Source organism: Pseudonaja textilis, chromosome 2, assembly GCF_049901715.1.
Source record: "Pseudonaja textilis isolate UNSWEBS1 chromosome 2, rPseTex1.2, whole genome shotgun sequence".
NCBI classification, from domain to species: Eukaryota; Metazoa; Chordata; class Lepidosauria; order Squamata; family Elapidae; genus Pseudonaja; species Pseudonaja textilis.
The window spans coordinates 85,966,792-85,984,287 of NC_141991.1; the positions used below are offsets into that span (position 1 = coordinate 85,966,792).

A 17,496-nucleotide genomic window follows, 5' to 3' on the forward strand; every position below is an offset into this window, starting at 1 on the left:
ACAATGAGATTTCTGCTAGGTAATACATTTATAGAGTTTGGAGCTAAAGGGAAAAAGGCTGCCAGTATGTTCTTGGTTTAAGATTTAATTCAAGAACGCTTTCAGATATAAACTTAACACTGTGTCTACTCAGAAGACAGTTTCAATGAGATGGACTACAAAGTAAGCAGGTGGATTGGAAACATTTGGGTCTTCAATTTTTTTCAGAATTACAACTTGTGCTAACCCCATCCACTATTAGACACTGACATAGAATATGGTATTTGTAGTTCACAAAGATGTGGAGGGCCCTTATTCCCACTCCAGCACTCAAGATAGATGATTTGAGCTCCATTTAACCAAAGCTACCTTGATCACGAGGTTATCTGGAGCAATAATATCATAATGTGAAAGAATTTAATTTAAGAACTAAACCCGCGCACGAGGGGCCCTAGGGCCAGCCTGGGTGGTGGGGCCAGGGAGACCTGGGGGGGGGGGAGGGAGGGGGGGGAGGGGGGGGGGGGGGGGGGGGGGGGGGGTTTGGGGGGGGGGGGGGGGACGGGCCCGGGGGGGGGGGGCGGGGCGAGGAAAAATCTGCGTGGCCGTGAGAAGGGGGGGGGGAAAGTGGAAAAAAAAGACTAATGTTTGTCCCAAATCCTACACATTTAATAAATTCTATCAGCAGACATCCTCTGCAGTAGTGAAATGTAGTGGTGACTAATTACATATTAAATGAGTCTGTATGGTTAGCTTTTGATGATCCTTGCAACTTAAAAGCTGGCAAAAATTTGCTGAGTAATATCATAAGAAAAGCAAAAGGACAAAAAGTACTTATGTTGTATTTTATGTTTGTGTAAAATCATAGATCTTTCTTCAAGGGTGAGCGCAAAATCTGAAAGGATTTAAGCAACATTAAAAACAGTATATAGCTGGATAAACACATCAAACTAAGCCATTATGTGATTTGCTTGGTCTTGGGCTTAACTCTCATTACTCTGTTATCTAGTTCAGTATAACTTGTAAAATAAGCAATGGCTTAAGCAGAGGAATCCATAACCTGTTTGGAACAGTAAGCACACTTTTAAGAACATATACAGGCTTTCTCACAAAATGGTTGCTGTGGTAGGTGTGGTCACTCACAAAATATTTGGTTACTAGAAGGCAAACAAAACACTGGCTGTAGTTATGTACTATTTGACTTTCTTCTGGGTTCCAACTATAATCTAAAAATATTGCTGAAAATACAGATATGCTTGAAGTTAGTGATATTCTTTGCAGCATATCAGATTGTTTTGTTGTTGTTTTAATTAAAAGAATATTAGGTTGAAAAGTTTAGTGGGCACCAAGGAATATGACAGAGGAACATCATTGCTCAGACATTACTTTGAGGACCAGCAAAGATCTGGGTCTAGTCATAGTATTTTGAAAAATGTACTGTTGACCAACATGTGCAGAATCCTACTACAATTTTCAGGTATCCCTAGCAAGACAGAACAATAGTGCTCCTGACTTGTTCAGTCATGAGAAAAGCCATCGCTTTTTGAAATATTTTCTGCCCTTCCTTATTAGACCACATTTTAAATTGGGAAGGGGGGATGGGGAGGTGGTCAAGTCTAAGATCAGCTATTTTTATAGAAATGAAATGCAGCTCCATGACAGAAAATTCCACAGATCAACTTCATACTGGCTGTATGGCTAGGCAAGATTCTGTCAGTGTTCGGTGCAGGATCTCCATACTGCCGGCTTTTAAGTTCAACTATCAGTGGGGAAAATGCTTTATACCAAGAATCAGCAGAATCCAAATCACAGCCTTAAGTACATGGGCCTGCAGCACAGAGTAATAGCTGCATGAAGATCCAGACTTTCCTGGAACACCATCCTATCGGTACTATGATCATGCCTTTACTTGGGCTTCAGTATCTCTTTTCCTGGAAAAGCATTTCAATTATTAATCAGGGTTTTACTGCTGTCACCAGTGGACAATGGGGAGCTTTGACTTCCTTTTGTTTACTCCTCTTATTCAGCAAATTTCTCTCTTTCCTTTTTTTCCCTTACAACACAGCAGATTCATCGGTGCAGAGATATCAGCTGATAATACAACACATATACTACAAAGAGATACAAAGGCAACAGCGCCTTGTTCTCCAAAATACTGAAGGTAATGGCTGTTCTATAAAGTGTTCCATTTAAATCCTAGCATGTACAGACTTCCCTGTAATGGTGGCAGACCCTGGGCAGGTTTTAAAGTTTTTCATGAACAAGACTTTGGCATTCAGTTGGCTAGCTGGTGAACAATATGCTCTCTTGTCCTAGAAAATTCCTCTGCATTCCAACCAATTAAACGAAGGGTGGCTCCTATAGATGGTTGACAGTGGTTGGCCTCCTGAATTAAACTTCAGGTGATACAGGCCCCTAGCTGGAGTCAAACAAGGAGAGGAATGTGTGCATTAGTACTTGTTTACTGTTCAAATTGCAAAATGAAAAAGTTTCTCTCTGGGCCAGTGAACTCGTCTATAGCTCTGTCAATAGAAGGTTGACGTTGCCATAGGGAGTCATAAGGGCACATAGTATTCACAGTGATCTTTGCATTGTGCCCTGAGAACAGCAATCCTACCATGCTTTCACTTGCTTTTTGATAATTAGCAGCAAGTGCAAATCATGTTGGCCCTTAGTGTTTTCAGACATTTGGAAAAAGCTGTATATTTGCTGTGTCCTTAACATGCAACTGTTCATAAAGCAGCAAATTTTATGACAAGCTAGGCTTCTTTTGGCTCTTTCACATTAAGGGCATTTTCAGTGATACTCTTCCCCAGCCCATGGCTTCTCTCTAGAATTGTTGGTGCATTGTTTATTTGTTTAGTGGCAGTTACACATTCATTCCCAAACTAGTTTAATCTCATTTCCTATCCATTCTCCCAAAATTACATGTACCTTTCATTTAATCCTTTCCTTCAGTTATCTCAAAGAAGCACACACTGTGATTCTCGGCATTTATCTTTGCAACAAAATTGAAAACACCCTAAAGCTATAAAGAATAACCACAGGCTCCAGGATCATCCAGTGTGATCTATAGTTGTGGGAGATCTCTGTAATCTTAGTCCAATACTGTTTTCAAGCCCCCTTTTTAACTGAATTTCATCTTCTAGCCACTTTATATCTCTCCTCCCAAATCCTGAAATATTTCCTGTTTCTCACAAGTTACTGGATCCAGGCCAGACTGCCCTATGACAACCCTTTGCATGATTATTAGTCAGTTCAAATCCATTTTAACACAGTAGTATTTGTCTCCAGGTTAACACACATAAAGCCAAGCTAGTTCAGGTTTTAGTCTGTTGTTTTTTGTACAATATACTGATTTCCAGGGCTGCAAATCTTACTTTTCCCTAAAAACTATTCAGCTGCTATTACCTCACTTTAATTACCTAAGCATAAATATAAACCAAAAATAAAGAGAATCAAAGAAAAAGAAACACAAAAGCATACATTTGTCAAGTAAAACTAGTTTTGCATATATTTTCATCTCTTGTTATACAGTTGCATTAATAACATTTAAGTCAGTATTATTAACAATAGGAGAGACTAGAATGTGCTGTATAAATTTCTAGGTAATCCTCCAATAGGGACTCTTTCTCTTGTGTCTGAGCTCATGTTAGTAACAACCTATAAACTTATTTGCCCCAACAAATATCTTGAACTGTGGGCCTTTTCCACATTTTGGGATAGCTGATAAATTTTATTTTTCTCCTTTTCCTTCTTGTCATGTATTTGTTAAAGTTGCTCTCTTTCTGGGATTTACGCTGCTTCTCAGTTATTAGGTTATGTCATGTTCAGCTGTTCTGGAGGATAGTCTTTTAATTGATGATGCCACTCTGAAATGTGTCTGTGTCCTTATATCTTGAGTAATATCTTCCACAAATGATCTCTTGGTAATCAATGTGTCATCTTCATCACTTGTGTTCCATAGCTTGTCCTGATTGTCTTTCAAATTCCACCCATAACTCGTAGTTTGCCTATTCTTACCATCTGCTAGTGGTCACGAACCCTTTAGTTCATAACCACTGGCAGGTCTGATTTGAATGTCCAAGCAATTTACTACCCAGGAGAAGAGAAAATAAGCAAAGAGGGAAGGGCACTCTCCACAGTACATTCCCAGCGGACAAAGTGTGAAGATCCGGGAATGAACAGTGCAACTGAACTGGAGTCTGTACTATCTAAGCTCAACACTCTGTGTATGCTATATCAACCTTCTCAAGTTCCAGAATTTCTCCACAAAGGTTCCTATTTCTACTCTCCTATTTCTCTTGTCTCTCACCTCTATTGCTGCTAGCTCCTCTCTGCTTGGTCTTCTGGTGTTAGAGGTGAACAGAAAAGAATTGAAATCAATCATTACTGTAGAATGATCATATTGGATGGAATAATAGCACACTCATAAATTTAAAAGTTGCAAATCAAAGAAAATGGAGAGGAGGCTGACTTTTAAAGGCAGACAAGAATGGGAACTGCTCAACTCTTCACCTGCATCTAGCTTAAGTCTTCGCACTGCTCTCTCTGTCATGTTGGAGGTCAGAAACTTTCTTTAGAAAACCAACAGAAGAAAATAGAATGTGTGGACAAAAAGCATTCCCTTTGTGCCATTCCTTTTAATGACAAAAATTGAATGATGTGATTAGGATAAGTCTGAACATATGATATGGAATTGCTTAGCAGATTATATGTATTATTCTGATAGAAATTAATAAGATATTAAAATTTCTACCAGAATTGTATATATAGTCATCTAAGCTGTCAAAGCAGAAAAATATAGATCTTATAATATGTCATTATTATTATTATTATTATTATACACAAAAAACTACAGTGTACACAGCAAACGAGATAACTATGCTGGGTTTCATATCACAAATCACTAGTCGAACACAAGCATTTAGGACTATCTGATGTATCGGCAAATTATGCAAGCAGATCCCAGTAAGGTGGCCTTCTGCAGCTGACCAATGGTGATTTTGTCAGTGCCTATTGTTTTTAAGTGCTTGCCTAGGTCATTATTATTATTATTATTATTATTATTATTATTATTATTATTATTATTATTATTATTAAATCTTCAGTGAGATTCACAGCCTTAAGGGCTGGTTGATAGCTCAACAGCTCGAGTCCTAACCAAAGACCTAGGATCTGTTCAGGTAGCATCAGAGGATATAAGCTGTGCCAAGTAGGGTGTTTTTTTGTAGAATCAGGGAATTCAAGTCTGATAAATTCAGAATTTCCAAATAGCGAGGTAGCCCTTTAGGTATTGCTCCAAGGGTTCCAATTACAATTGGGATAACACACAATTTCTTTTTCCAAAGTCACTCAACTTCAATTTGTAAGTCCCGATACTTTGTGATTTTTTCTTGCTGCGTCTCTACAATTCATGCATCACCAGGTATTGTAATGTTAATGAACCAAACCTTTTTCTTTTCAACTATTGTTATGTCAGGTGTGTTGTGGGCCAAGTGCCTGTCTGTCTGAATTCTGAAGTCCCACAAGATCTTGATTTTTTCATTCTCCAGAACCTTCTCAACCTGATGTTCCCTATTATTATTAATAATATTAATATTATTAATATTAATAATAATGCTACCTTTTTATATATTGCCTCGTATATGCAATTTTGCATGGTATTCACATACACCATCCGTATGACCAAAGGTAAATTTCTCTTATTTTTACACTGTGGTACTTTCAGTTTCATTGACCACCACATGACCAAGTTCATCCTTATAGGAACTCCACAGACAAGGATAGCCAGTTGTTATCCCATGAGATTAAAATCCTCTACTGAAAATTTAATGTTTGGATTTTCCCACTGTAGATGGCTGTATATACACAGTGTGTTAGATTTAGGAGCCATCCAGACCCTAAGGTCCAATGTTTTCTGGAAGATATATCTATAACCTATCAGAATGGTATATATATATATATAATCTATAGGTTATCTGCAATAGAAAGCCATACATGAGGGCCATGCATAATATAGCATCTGTATTTCTCTTCTCTGAGAGTTCAAAAAAGGGTGTACTGTATTGTTCCTAATGTAACTATGTGAATGTGCCGATGAAGTCACCTGGAATAATGTAACCATTAAGTTTACTGCTCTCTGACCATGTAATAAAAAAATTATTCTTGTAGTTGAAATTTAAATGACAGGAAAAAGTGTTCTAAGTCACAACTCACCAACATATATGTAGAATTTTGATTGAAAACTTTGAGCATCCCATTGTACTCTGAAGTAGTGGAGTCCAGATTTACTCTTAGGTGCTCATCCATCAACATTTATAACCTTATTAGCATGGTAATTTGCCCTCTCTTACCTAAAATGCTGTATACATAGTGGTTATATATATGATTCCAAGCATCTTATTATGAGGCAAGGCTCCCATTACAATAGTGAATCCATCTACAAAAAGAACACAACTATAACAATGCACTTATTGTTCTATATTGATTGACACAAAATGGAGAATCTTTAATTCATCAGGGAGCTCCTTTGAAGTGCTGGGTCAGAATGACTAATTAAAACCAACAAATACCTAATATCCAATAATTTACCTCTCTTGAACCTGCCAATTATTCAATGGACACTTTTTGTTCCTTGAGTAAGCAATTTATCCTCCCATTTCCCTGAGAGCAAATAGCCCATTTTGTTACTACTATTACAACCATAAAAAGTACAACAGAAAAAAGATTAATGATTGTAGGGACATTCTACTTTTCCAGTCTTAAGATGAGTTTGCTCTGAATTTAGCGTGCTGACTGGAATTTATTGGAACTTTCATCATTTTCTGAGGGCATCAAGGCTATTGAATTGCAATACAGGCCAAGGCAATTATTTTCATAGATGCTCATCAGAATTATAAAAAAAAAGTGCATGGAAACAAGCAAACCGTATTTTTAAAACCATTTACATTCACAATAACAATCAACCAAAGTGAAAAGTTGGTTGTTGCAGAATTCTTCCGGCTTGGGGCAACTAAATTACAGAGTGCTACTTTAGACATAATTATGTGAAGTCACAACAATGCTGCCTCCATTTTAAGAAAATACTGATTACTCTCCAAAAGGACCAGAATAGCCATCTGAATAAATTGAGTTTTTTTCAATATAGGCAAATCTTGGGGTTTTGATTTTATTTTGCAGATCTTTATTCCCTGCATGTGAGACTGCATCAATATAGTGGCATGTTTTCATGAACTTTGTTATCTCAGTCAGGGCCAAGAGTAGTTACATGATCAGTAAAGAGAAATAAGTATTTATTCCATGATTGGATGCAGGTGGGGATACAATCAGTATAATTACTACCCACTCTGAAAGTTTTATTTCTTTTGCTCAAGCAACTACTGAGGATTTTAAATGTGTCATTGTTCTTAGCTGATATTACTGGATTTACATTACTGGATTTTTGTGGATGTAGTGGAATTATATATGGTTGAGTCAATGTCAACTCTTAGATTTTCTCCAGAATGAGCTATCTTTAACCCGGCTCTTCAGATTTTTCAAGGGTGCATCTATCTGTTTATCCCACTGAAGTCATCCTCAACTTCTCTTTTCTTCCACTTTTCTCAACAATATGGACTTCTCAAGAGATCTGAATTTTCACATAATGTATCCAAAATTGTTATATTATTATTAAGCTGGATTTCTATGTGTTCAACTCCCAGCAAATCTGGGAACTTTACAAATTGATAAAAATATTTTTTTTTAAAAAAAAAAAGAAAATCACATAAAGGTGGCAGAGATAACAAACCCAAATGGGGGCAAAGAGAAAGAATAAAAAGAATGCTTCAATCATCTGCACCAAGGCCTGAGCAAAGAGCCATGACTTTACAGCCCTTTGAAATGCCAGTAGGATGGGAGTTATTCGGGTTTTGAGGAATCCACATTCCACATAGTAGGCAAATATTATAATTATGTATGGTTATTTGTCCCTTGTGCAGCAATCTTGGATTGATCTGTTCTATGATCAACTTGCTTGCTGTCTTGGCTATCCAAAACATTCCTAAGAGTCTTCTACCCATTGAAATTCAAAAGCATCAATATTATTTTCATTCTGCTTCTTTAAAGACAAACTTTCACTTCTATAAAGTGTCCCAAAGAAAACCATTAACTGCAGGGTTTTGATATTTTCAGGTATAGACATATCATAGCAATTGATTGTCTTTTCTCAGGCCTTCCTTGCCATCTATTGTGTTTTTTATTTCTTTATTTATTTTATTTGGTTTGTCAATTGCTTATAAGATAATAGGTATAAGTAAAAACATAGTTATGAATACATGGATACATATAAGAAAAATAAAAGAAACAATAGGACAGGGACAGTAGGCACGTTGGTGTGCTTATGCACGCCCCCTACAGACCTCTTAGGAAAGGGGTGAGGTCAATAGTAGAAAGTCTAAGGTTAAAATTTTGGGGGTTTGTGGAAGGAACCACAGAGTCAGGTAGAGTATTCCAGAGATTGACCACTCTGTTGCTGGAGTTGTATTTCCTGCAATCAAGTTTGGTGCGATTAACCTTGAGTTTGTATCTGTTGTGTGCTCTTGTATTGTTATGGTTGAAGCTGAAGTATTCATTGACAGGTAGGACATTGCAATGTATGATTTTATATACTATACTTAGATCAGACAAAAGACAGCGTAGTTCTAGATTTTCTAGGTCTAGAATTTCAAGTCTGGCGGCATAAAGTATTCTGCAATGAATAGATGAGTGGAGAACTCTTCTTGTGAAATATTTCTGGACTTTCTCAACTGTGTTAATATCAGATACGTAATGTGGGTTCCAGACTGATGAGCTGTATTCGAGTATTGGTCTGGCAAATGTTTTGTATGGTCTAGTTATTAGTGTAATATTACCAGAGAAAAGCTAGGTAAGATTAGGTTAACAACTTTTAATGCCTTTTTGGCTATGTAGTTTTTCATTTTTCTTATATGTATCCATGTATTCATAACTATGTTTTTACTTATACCTATTATCTTGTAAGCAATTGACAAACCAAATAAAATAAATAAAAAAATAAAAAACACGATAGATGGCAATGAAGGCCTGAGAAAAGACAATCAATTGCTATGTCTGTGCCTGAAAATATCAAAACCCTGCAGTTAATGCTTTTCTTTGGGACACTTTATAGAAGTGAAAGTTTGTCTTTAAAGAAGCAGGATGAAAATAATATTGATGCTTTTGAATTTCAATGGGTAGAAGACTCTTAGGAATGTTTTGGATAGCCAAGACAGCAAGCAAGTTGATCATAGAACAGATCAATCCAAGATTGCTACACAAGGGACAAATAACCATACATAATTATAATATTTGCCTACTATGTGGAATGTGGATTCCTCAAAACCTGAATAACTCCCATCCTACTGGCATTTCAAAGGGCTGTAAAGTCATGGCTCTTTGCTCAGGCCTTGGTGCAGATGATTGAAGCATTATTTTTATTCTTTCTCTTTGCCCCCATTTGGGTTTGTTATCTGGGCTCTAACACTTATATCATTAGAGACGAGTACTCCAAGATCCTTGACAGAGTTTGGATCATCAACAAGGTCTTGACTATTCAGCCTGTATTCCATTCAGCCCGTATTTGTATTTATATTTGTTGATTTGCTGGTTCTCTTACTGCTGAATCAAAAAAGCTGAAACTATCCACCTCTTCAAAGAATGCCTGTTGAGAAATACTCTGGATTATAACCCCAACATATCCTCCCCAAAATTTGGAGAGGCAGCAGACTTATGTCTCAGCAATGTTACAGCTATCTGAGATCTCAGTGAAGTGTAACAAACCACAGCTCACAACACAGCTGTAGTGGAGCAGGTTTGGAACAGGCTTACATGTATAATGCAGGGTTGTCCTCTAACTCAAGAAACTTCATACAGAAAGAGGGACACAAAGGCTGCTTTGTATACAGTGAACTTGATCAGCAGTGAGCATAAAATCTCCCTGTGCTTGTTAATATTTTTTTGTGGCACAATATTCTGCACGCAGGCTTTCCTTACTGTTGAATGAATCTTTCCACCGCCTCCCCCTACACCCAGTAGCTGCTGATTTATTATTATAAAGACATAATTGAAGGAAAGCTGGAGTTGCCTCACCACGCAGAGCATATGCATCATTTAGGCAAAGCAGACATTTAAACTGAGTCATCGTAGCATGGCTGAGAGCAGATGCTAAGCAATAAAACTCCAGGTAAGCTGGTTCATTAATGACAGGACTCTCCATTTCTTCCACCTATCATTTCCATGATGAATCCAAAGTACCTTGTTTGCTGCTGATGCAATGTGAAAAAAGGAAGCTGAAAATAATTCTGCCCTCTTCCCATTTTGCCTTCAAAGTATTCAAGAAAATATTTAAATACAGTAACAGATAGTCTAAAAGTTGTTGGGTTTTTTAACATCTGAAAGGGGATACAATACATACAACTGTGGATAATCCAACACACGCATCTGCATTTCTCATCAATTTGTGCGTCAGCTTGTTCACTGGCTGACAGCTCATATATCAGGAAGTTTCTGCTGATACCTTGTATGTTTTAACTCATTGGGTCTGCTCTAGCAATAGATGATAAATTCATTCCCTATTCCGGGTGACAGTCTATGTATTTGGGAACTAGGCACACACCTGTCCAGGGCAGAGAAGAATGTAATGGCTATTTCCCTTAATTTAGACACAATACTCCTTTTATTATAGCCCAATATAACATTTACCTTTCTAGTATCTGTATCACAGTGCTGTCTCTTGTTTACTTTGTGTTCATTTTCATATGTACTTTCCCAAGGTTTCTTGCATCCTATGCGAACCTTACATTTTTCCTTTTCAGATCTCCTTCCTATACATTTAAGCCCATGCACACACATTTGAAACTTCTCTTCCTTCGGTAGAACATAAGCCCCTATTCCCAGCTTTGAGTCATTTGCAGATTTGATAAATATTCCTTCAATGTCTTAGATTCTTAGTTTGAAACTAAACCATTGGTTTTGGCTCTGAATAATTGTGATGATCCGGAGTGTAACACAAACGTAACAAAATCCAAAATGTAAATAAATGTCCTTTAATGCCTCCAACTTGGCCCCACTATTCAATAATTCTCAGTTGGAGATAAAACTTATGCAAAAATAGTCTTCAAAATAAAGCAATACAATCCAAACAATGAGCAGATAGAGGTGAAATAAAAAACCAAAAACAAACAACAATGGAGGAATATTCCCAAGGACCAGGATAAGTAATTACCAACTGCAAGGAGATAACAAGGCACAGTCTGTTGGAAGGATGCTAACCAAGATGACTTCAGCCCAAAATAAAACATTCTTTGCTTCTGGCAATGCTGTGCTTTAACCGTCTCTCTTATATACTATTCTCCCCAGCTGCAACCAATGAGGGGGATCATGGCCGCTTCCTCTCTCATAAGCCAAGTTGTTTCCTTCTCCATTCCTCCCTGGGTGTCCTAGGATGAAGAGGGGATGGGCCTGGTTCTTCCTCTGACTGCCCAGCTGGCCTCTGCCCTCCTCCACAACCTCTGGAATGATACCTCCACTCCCTGTCAGCTGTTCCTCCTCTCCCTCAGAGTCTGAGGGCATGTCAGTAATTCTGCAGTAGAGTAAGCATTCCAGTATGAAGTGTGTCCATAGATATGAAACAAGATGACATTGCTGTCAATGAAGGAGTACACACAGTTACAGGAGGCCTTAAACCCACACCAATTGAGAAAATGTATCCTCTTTTTGGTATTGTTCCACCTAGGATTACTACAGAGAACCAAACAAAAGAATGATTCTTGGCATCCTCTGAATGGATGCATGCCCCAAACTTGTTGACTTAGATCTAGGAGGAGTTTTATAGAAAGAACAAATATTCTTCAGGTTGCACAGGAGCAAAACTGAATTAGAAGATGAAGGAGAAAATTTATGGAACAAAAAAATAATCCCAGAGGAGAACAGGGTTAAGGGATCGTATCTCCCCTGTGTTATCTGGAAGACTTTAAATAGGTTGAGTGTGGGAGTGCCTAAGTGTAAGACCAAAATGCTCTAGTGGAGGTTGGTGGCAGATAATACACAATGTGAATGTGGAGAAATGCAGAGTCCACGCCATTTGTTGGTCTATTAATTACTACCAGTAGAACGCACCAAAAATTATTTGGTTTTGGCCAATGATATAGCCAAAAAGGTGGCCTTGTTATGACAGTATAAGGTTTGATCTGCACATGAAAGAAAGAAAATCAAAGTCCTTCTCAATAATATTGAACCACAAAGAACTCTGGACACAATTTTGGAGGGTTCCCTTGATATATCCTTCTAAGTCTCAGAAGAACCAGTAACTCCATCACAGCATGTACCCCAAAGATCATATGGACCAGTGGTGAGATTCAAAAAGTTTTACTACCGGTTCTGTAGGCATGGCTTGGTGGGCATGGCGTGATTTGGTGGACATAGCAGGAGAAGGATACTGTAAAATCTCCATTCCCTCCCCACCCCGCTAACCTGCTTTCCAGCTCCATTCTCCTGTGTAGGGCAACAAAAGAAGACCCAGCTCATCAGCTGGGACTCAGGAGGCAGAGAATAGATGGGGGTGGGGCCAGTCAGAGATGGTATTTGCTGGTTTTCCGAAATACTCAAAATTTCCACTACTAGTTCTCCAGAACTGGTCAGAACCTGCTGAATACCACCTTTGGTATGGACTCCAATTTGACCCTGTTTAAATGAGCCCTTAAAACTGGCTCTTCTCCAGGCCTTAGATTAGAATGGTTGGTGAATGCTATGGTGGTGTTGCTGTTATTTTTCTAAATATTTGGTTTTTAGGACAGATTTTGAAACGGAAGTGAACCCCTCTCCTTCTGTCACAGAGATTGAAAAGTTTTACTACCTTTAGGACTGCGTTCCTCTGTAGGGCTGTGGTAGAGTTAGGTGAAGTTGGAACTAAAAATGGATCCAGCCAAAGCCATGGTACATGCATTAACGGAACTCTCCACACAGAGACATATTCACATTCTACCATCCACATAGTTCTCTCCTTAATCTTCTGGGAATTTACCCAGTCTCCTTTAAAAACCTTCCAAATTAGTAGCCATTAGCATGTCTGATGGTACTGATTCCCACAATTTAACTGTTTCATCAGAATCCTGGCTCAGTGGAAAAAAAACTAGCTTTCCTTTTGTAGACATCTACACAGAACGTGCACACATCTGCAAAAAAACTGATGATATTACAACCACAACATCAGTGGCTGAGGAGGGTGGATATTTAAACACAGTTTATAAAGAGAAAATAGATTCCTGGGAATCAGTTCCTAGGTTTTTTGTGTTGGGGGGTTGTTATTTTTTATTTTATGGTTCCTGATTTTATAATTATTGATCGTATTATTGTGAGCTGTCCTGAGTTGTTATTTTAGGTGTGGCCATACAAATGTTTTAAATAAATAATTAAATAGCAATAATAATGAAGCACACAAAAGTCTGTCTCAGTCTTTTTGCCGCTATTTTTTTCTGCTCAGTTCTAAATTCCATATTTAATTCCCACTCATAAAGTTAATCCCTCATCAGCTAACAACAGTGTGGTAATTGGGAAAATGTTTTTTTTAATCCTCCACATAATTCTTCAGTCAAGTAAGGATATGGGTAGATGGAATTGCATATAAAAGGATAACTGTATACAAGAGGATCGTATCTTATATAATTTTATGTGGTATACAACAGGAAGAAGCCAGTGCCTACAAATGTAGAACTAATTCTGTCTCAGGATATAGTACTTATAGTACAGTTCCAATTTTGGAAATCAGAACATTCAGTATTTGAATATGATTGGTGATGGGCTGGGCCCAAGGATGAAGAACTGAAGGGAGGAATGTCTGTGAAGATTCTCAGTCATCCAGGTCATAGTTGTCCCAAAGGTGCTATTTCAAGAGGCAATTGGACTTTCTGTTCTTTTTCTTTGAAGACATTTCGCTTCTCATCCGAGAAACTTCTTCAGCTCTGACTGGATGGTGGGGAATGGAAGGATTTATACTCCTTGCAGATAGCTGGTCATTTACATTATTTTAGCGAGTTGTTAAGGGAAGAGAGGAATTAAAACATTGAGAGTGGGTTGTGAATAAGAGCTATCTAATCAACTAAGATACCTAATAAATAATTATTAAAATCTGGGAGATATTAAATAGCCTGCCCTATTATTTCCCTGGTATATCAATTTTTTTAAAAAAAAACACCCACATATTGTGGGAGTTCTTTTTTTTTCTGGTTGGCAACTATAATCACAAATAGGAAAAAGTGACGTCTGTCTGGTTAACTGCCTCATTGTGTTTTGCACTAGGATGCTATATTTGTATTCTCTTATTTCCAGTAATCATCATGATCCAGTTGTCTTCTCTTGTGTTAAAGTTCAGATATATTCCTGTTCGTGAATGATTTTAATCAGGGAGAGATTATGTCTTGATACAAAAGTAATCATTATTGTCCAAATAATTTCTTCAACGGTGTAATGTTATGATTGTTTGCTGCTAATTATACATGTAGGCCAAAGTAAGTCAGTGGATTTTATTCAAAATGCACCACAATATATTAAAACACATTGTGCATGTTCAAAACATAAATGTTCAAAGTTATCTATTTATTTGTTTGTTTGTTTGTAGAATGAACATGGATGCCTATCTCGTACAATGACACTAGAAGGTTCACCACAAGCCACAAAACATGGTTAAAAACAAAGATACTTTTCTCCCCAGGCATCAGACCCAGAGGTGGTATTCAGCAGGTTCTGACCAGTTCTGGAGAACCGGTAGTGGAAATTTTGAGTACTTCAGAGAATTGGCAAATACCACCTCTGACTGGAGATTTTACAGTATCCTCCCCCAGCCACGGCTACCAAGCCATGCCCACAAAACTGGTAGTAAAAAAATTTGAATCCCACCATTGATCAGACCAAACATCCTTGCAACTCAACCCTCATCCTAGCCAAAAGCTTTGATGAAGAACCAAATTTTCGCAGCACTCCCAGAGGGCTAAAACGATAGGTATCATCTGATCTCAAATAGGAGGCTGTTCCAAAATGTTGAGGTGACTTCTGAAGACTCATTAGATGACAACATTTAAGACAGGAACCTGGAATGTACCACCCTATTTAAGCTGAGAGCCAGTTTGTATAGTGATTAATGTAGCAGTCTAGAAGCCAGAGACCATGAGTTCGAATTCTATATTAGGCATGAAAGCTGGCTGGGTGACTTTGGGCCAATCACTCTCTCTAAATCCAAATCACAGCACAGGGTTGTTATTGGATAGGAAGGAAAAGTATCACCGTAATATAATGCTCACCCCCTCAAAAAAAAACCCTGAAACCAGTTCAGAAAGATAGGTCAGTTTGATCTAGTGGGTAAGGCACCAGGCTAAAAAGCAACAGTGAGCCTTAGCCATGAAAGCCAGTTGGGTGACTTTGAGCTAGCCATTCTCTTTCAATCCAACCTACCTCAGAGGGTTTTATGGTAGGGACAATAGGAGGAGGAAGGAGTATTAGATACATTTGCTGTTTTGAGTTAGTTATAAAAATAATACAGACAGGATAAAAATAAATAAATAACCTGATAAGACAAGCAGATACCCTCAGGGGAGGGTCCCATAGGTAATCAGACCTTGTGTTACAGTATGTATAATCTTTAAAGATTATAACCAATGGAAAGCACTATTGCTTATTATATTTTGATAATTTGTGGTACCCCAATCTCAGCTGAACCATGGAGAGAGTTTAGTGGCCCCATATGTGGCATAAGATACTTCTGTGTCTCAATGGACCTCTAATAAAAACTTGACACTACTTCTTCATGATCTTCCTCATACTAATATCTTCTGGGCATATTGGGAAAAACTTGAAATTGCCAGGTTGGAGAAGTCTATTCAGCTATGGTCAGAGAGAGCTACAGGATCTGATATTTGTATTAAATCAGTGAAATCAACATCTTGCCACTGTGATGTGAGTTTTGCCATTTTCATATGTGTGTGTAATTAACACAATACATGTATAAAAGGGGAGAGCTAGCAGCAAGAGGTCATTTGCCTCTCTCCCTTGTCCCTCCTCCCATAAACACCTTGGGACAAACAAACACACACCTCATAAAATAATTTCCTGCCTTGATCAAAATTTAATCCAATAATAAAGACACAAGAAGAATGCACACATTTCTTTCAATAGAGACATCTGACCTGTCACTTAAAGAAGCAGATCAACCTAATTAGAACTTCTCATTAGGATAAAGTGAACTTTGTTTTGAAGGACAAAAGAAAGAAAGAGAGAGAAGCCTGACCTGAATTGCAAAATGCTCCCGGTTAGTTCTATTATTGTATAATCTAGAACACAAAAAGTTTTCCAAAACTAAATACTGCCATTTATTATTAGGAGCTTTATTAAAGCCTCACTGCTTTCTTGTTCAGTTCTATCGTCATTTCCAAAATTTCACAAAGGGAGGCATCCACAATATCAACTCAACAAGCACCTTATGAAAGAACTAGAAATATATAACCAATAACCTGACACAGTCTCAGCTATTTTTTCTATAAACGGTGCTCTTTTTATTGCTCAGGGAGGTGCTATTAAATAAGTAATCTTTTTCTAAAAAAAAATAGAATGTAGATATGGTTAGGATTAAATCTGCAAGACTTTGATAACACTAAACAGTCTAATACAGCATACATTATGTTTGGATCTCCCATAAGAAGTATGTAGAACATGTGCTGTTTATTACATAATTGAATCTACAGCCATTTAATTCAGCGAATGGCAAGCTTTACACTTTAGCAACAGCAAACGGAAAAATCATTTGCCATTCTATAAAATGCCCAGATCTTTCTTACCTACATCTTATCTTACATCTTATCTTACCTTACCTACAAATTTGTATTCTAGCGATGTCACTGCTGAAGTTATAATATGCCATCCCACATATTTTAATGTAGTGAAGCATACAGGGTTCCAAGTACCTGGTAACATGAGGAAGCCTGGAGCCTGAAAATTCTACACTTCTATTATTTATGTTTAGTGACTTGGTGTGCACATATACTACTAAAAATGTCAAGTACTCCAAAGTTTTAAAAGTTTCCCTAGATGGGCACTAGAAATCAAAGCATCAAAGTGCCACAAGAACTCCTCCTTCTCGTCATCAGGTGCTCATTTACATGCTAGATTAGTAAAAAAAAAAAAAAAGGAAAAAAGATTCTCCAATACATTACTTTTCCTACTGAGATAATGCTTGGAGGCTGCAAAATGAGACTATAATGGAAGACAAGGAAATAAAAAGACAAAAGCTGTAACAAAACCATATGAAATGCATATTTAAGCCTCCAAATAACAAAAAAAAAACAATAGATCAAAAAATAATGAAAAGTATTAATATGTAAAAGCAATTCAGTTTTTGAATAAAAAAAATCAGCTTTACACACATGGAATCATGTTGATTAATCTTGTTGACAGGGAGCTAATTTAAAAGCTGAGAGTAAAAAATTTAAAAGGTTTTAA

At 37.5% G+C, this 17,496-nt stretch overlaps 1 long non-coding RNA gene across 1 annotated transcript in view; it reads left to right on the top strand.

Moving 5' to 3' along the window:
* Positions 1-1,903: 1,903 nt before the first annotated feature.
* Positions 1,904-17,496, top strand: part of LOC148126949 (uncharacterized) — a 38,439-nt gene continuing 22,846 nt past the window's right edge. Inside the window, exon 1 of the long non-coding RNA XR_015741755.1 lies at positions 1,904-2,137. This is a non-coding gene — a long non-coding RNA (uncharacterized LOC148126949). The remainder of the gene's footprint in view (positions 2,138-17,496) is intronic.